Raw genomic sequence first — 4,888 nt, forward strand, 5'->3', positions numbered from 1 at the left:
TGATAATTGCATTCAGTGCCATTTTCAATCCCTAGAACCCTTAATTCTTATGGGTGACTTTAATGCACGAATCTGAAATGAAATCGTTCCAGGAGTAAAACAAAGATTTAATGAAAACCATGTCAACGAAAGTTAAAGAACTTATGGCTAATCTTTGTGCTTTTAACAAACTGAGAATCAGTAATACATTTTTCGACCATAAGCTCTAGTATAAATATATGTTTGTAAACTCCAGAGGGCACAAAATTATGATTGATTTTATAGTCACTAATAGAAAAATCCAACCAAAGAAGATTATAGATATCAGAACTTTAAACGCATCAGACGCAGGGAGTGAACACAAACAAGTACTAGCAAAAATTAGAATGATAATTTTTCGACTGTTCTAACAAATATTCAAATTTCGTAATTTTGTGTCATGTGGAACAATTTCACCCAATCATGTCAACGTTAGACTGATAATTGCATTCAGTGCAATTTTCAATCCCTATGACAACACGATCGAGTTTGACAACTTCATCCAAATAAATTTCAAAATGTCACGTTTCGGCAATGAGAATGTTCAAAGTATAAATGCGCTAATCAAAGAGAAAATTTCCAGAAATACAACCTACAGTCACAAATATATTTGATAACAAATCACTCGAATAGATCAACTGCTGTTAGCGAATTAGCAAAAAGTGGTGTAGAAGAACAACAATTCTAAAAATTACTGGTGATGGCAATCAGAATTCTATAAAACCATACTTGAATCTCGATCAAGAACACCACAACAAGATTATAAATATTATGCGTGGTAATAGATCTTCTATAGTAGAGAACAGCAACGAATCTAATGTTAACTTAAATTTTAATAATTGTACTTTCACTAACTGTACTTTTAATAAATAAATGTTTCGTTATGTTGAGTTATGATTTTTTTTTTCGAAAAATTATCCGCCGAATATCCCTCGGACATTGATGAATGCCTCATAATTTCATGACAAATTTCTCAAGCTCGTTGCTTGATAACAGCACTCAGCCTTCGGCTTCGTGCTGTTACCAAGGAACGAGCTTTCGATTGTCATGAAATTATCTCGTCTGTTATCAATGTCCTAGGGATATTACTACTGATAATTTTTCGACTGTTCTAACAACCATTCAAATTTCGTCATTTTGTGTCATGTGGAACAATTTCACCCAATCATGTCAACATTAGACTGATAATTGCATTCAGTGCAATTTTTAATCGCTACGACAACAAGATCGAGTTTGACAACTTCATCCAAATAAATTTCAAAATGTCACGTTTCGGCAATGAGAATGTTCAAAGTATAAATGCGCTAATCAAAGAAAAAATTTCCAGAAGTACAACCTACAGTCACAAATATATTTGGGGAATATTCATGGAATTTTGATGCGGACGAGAATATGAGTTGAATGAACATAGAAGCTTAGAAGAATTGGCGTTGATACTAAAAGATTGGGCCGTAAATATGAGAAAGAAAAACGGGGACGAATTCAAAGAGGCAACGGTGAAGACAATGTGGAACGTTTCATGCAAACTATTGCAAGAAAAATACTATAATGACTATAATATTATGATTGACCCGTTTAACAATATAGTGTTTAAACCAGCCCGAGATGCCCGCGATGCAATCAGGAAGAAATTGCAAGCAGATCCATGTAAACGAAAGGCCAGTTCAGTTTCGTTAAATTGGTCTGAAATTAACAAAATAATATTGCTTTCGGATGAAGATACCCCTGAAGGTCTTATGCGTAAATTTTACCATATTGCTGCTGTAGAATTAGCGTGGAGAGAAGGAGAGGCAGTTGCTTGTCTGGTGGATTTTTTTTCAAATCGAGAAAAATAACGATGACACTCCAACAAATCGCATTAAATACAATCCGGTATTCAGTAAAATGTGCCAAGGTGGTTCTAAAAGCTGTGCAAGTAGTAAATGGTTGGTTATCAATAGTGAGAGACAAAGATGCCCTGAACGTCTTTTTCATAAACTGATATCAAAACGAGGCGACAATATTACCTCACCACGACTCTTCTTAAAACCAAATCGACACTGGAAAAATGAAACTGACAAATGGTACGATAATGTACCTGTTGGAAGAAATACAATGAATGGATGGACTAAATCTTCTGCTAAAGCAATTGGCTTGAATGTAAAGGACAAAAAGATAACAAATCACTCGAATATATCAACTGCTGTTAGCGAATTAGCAAAAAGTGGTGTAGAAGAACAACAATTGCTAAAAATTACTGGTCATGGCAATCAGAATTCTCTAAAACCATACTTGAATCTCGATTAAGAACACCACAACAAGATTATAAATATTATGCGTGGTAATAGATCTTCTATAGTAGAGAACATCAACAAATCTAATGTTAACTTAAATTTTAATAATTGTACTTTCACTAACTGTACTTTTAATAAATAAATGTTTCGTTATGTTGAGTTATGATTTTTTTTTTCGAAAAATTATCCGCCGAATATCCCTCGGACATTGATGAATGCCTCATAATTTCATGACAAATTTGTCAAGCTCGTTGCTTGATAACAGCACTCAGCCTTCGGCTTCGTGCTGTTACCAAGGAACGAGCTTTCGATTGTCATGAAATTATCTCGTCTGTTATCAATGTCCTAGGGATATTACTACTGATAATGAATTAATTACGTTTATTTAACGCTACCCGCGGGTAGCGGGTGGGTACTTTTCACGATCCCGGTGGAAACAGACCTACTTCATGGATTAGCGACCCTGCCCACGCTAGCTCATGATATTCCACCATCCCACACCGTGGAATCTCATGTCCCATAACCTTTATCCTACACCCTCCATATGTATCCCTCCTAGTCCTCAACCCTGGTGAAGGGCAGCAGCGATCACCAGTACCAACACAAGGCGCAAAAGAAATTATCTTGGACCGGCTTGTTATTGGAATTCCACAGGCATGACTAGGACAGTTTGAATGGCTGTGGTACTGCGGTGTTGAAAGTAACGGGATACCACAACACTACCTTTTCCCCAGGATAACTCATCTCATTATGGCAGAACAAAACAAAACAATGGCCCTCAGTCCCGGGCAGGCCTTAGATGGTCAGAGGGTGCGAAGAATCTCCCGGTGCCAAATAGATGATATCCAACGAATTTCAACATGGAATGTTAATAGTCTTTACGAACCAGGAAAACTACACAACCTTATAAAGGAAATGAATCGGCTGAAAATAAATATAATGGGAGTCAGTGAAGTCCGATGGACTGGATCTGGACAGTTTACGAAAGATAAAATTACTATGTATTACTCGTGTAGTGACCCAACAGATAGACATCACCGACATGGAGTGGCTATGGCTCTTGACAGGAAGACCAGTAAATCGGTGACAGATTTTGTTCCAATTTCCGAACGAGTCATGTTGATCAAAATGACAGGCAAACCAGTAAACATAAATGTGACACAAGCATATGCACCAACAGCAGATAAGTCAGAAGAAGAAATAACTAAGTTCTATAAAGATCTGGAAAAAGCAATAAGACTAACAAAGAAAGAGGACATAAACATAATAATGGGCGACTTTAACGCCAAGGTGGGTAAAGGAAGATATGAAGACATAATTGGAGAGTACGGCCTTGGAGTTAGAAATGACAGAGGCGACCTGCTGTGTGAATTCTGCCAGGAGAACGGTTTTGTCGTCATGAACACATGGTTTCAGCTCCCACCTCGTACGTTATATACTTGGAAATCACCAGGAGACCGTCCAAATCGAATAATTAGAAACCAAATTGACTACGTTTTAATAAACAGAAGATTTTGTAACGCTATCAAAAGAATCGCAGCATATCCAGGTGCTGATATTGCATCCGATCATAATCCGCTAATAGCAGATGTGAGGTTAAAACTAGCAAAAATTAAGAGAACAAATACAAACACCAGCACGCCTATAAATACAAGAGAACTAATGAGAGACGAAAATCTGAAGAAAAGTTATGCAAATCAAATTAATGAAAGAATGCGAATAATAGAACAAAATGATGATATCGAAGAGATGGTCAATGATATTAAAGGAACGATTCTGGCAGTAAACAGGGAAGTTAAAACACAGATCAGGAAGAGAAAGCATAACGAATGGATGACGGACGAAATTATGGATCTAATGGAAAAGCGAAGGCAACATAAACAACAACGTAATCAAGACAAATACAAACAGATACACAAAGAAATTCGCCAGAAAATTAAGAAAGCAAAAGAACGTTGGATGGTGGAAAGGTGCAACGAAATAGAACAATTGCAGGAAAAAGGAGATAGTTTTGGACTACATAAGAAGATCAAAGAAATATCGAATATACACAAAAGCCACCACAGAACAAGAATACGGAACGACAGAAACGAATACATAGAGTCAGAAGAGGAGATAGCAATGGCGTGGAAAGAATACGCAGAAAGACTTTTTAATGACGAAAGACCAACACAACCAACGCGCAAACTTCCTTCCGAAAACTTATCAGGGCCATCAATAACGCGAAGTGAAATAGAATATGCAGTTAGAACCACAAAGATGCATAAAGCAACAGGTCCAGATGAAATTAATATAGAAGCAATAAAACTACTAGACAAGGAGAATATCGAAATCTTGGTAAAGCTGTTCAATAGAATTTATGATACTGGTTACATTCCGCGAGAATGGCTGCAGTCATCCTTTGTGATGATCCCAAAAACAGCTAATGCCACAAAATGCAATGAACACCGCTTAATCAGTTTAATGAGTCACTTGCTGAAACTCTTTCTTAGGATATTACACTCAAAAATGTATAAGATACTAGAAGAACTTAGCGGGTCAACACAATTCGGTTTTAAGGGAGGACTAGGAACAAGAGAGGCAATTTTATGTTTGAA

This window comes from Diabrotica undecimpunctata, unplaced genomic scaffold (genome assembly GCF_040954645.1).
Source record: "Diabrotica undecimpunctata isolate CICGRU unplaced genomic scaffold, icDiaUnde3 ctg00001019.1, whole genome shotgun sequence".
Taxonomy (NCBI): domain Eukaryota; kingdom Metazoa; phylum Arthropoda; class Insecta; order Coleoptera; family Chrysomelidae; genus Diabrotica; species Diabrotica undecimpunctata.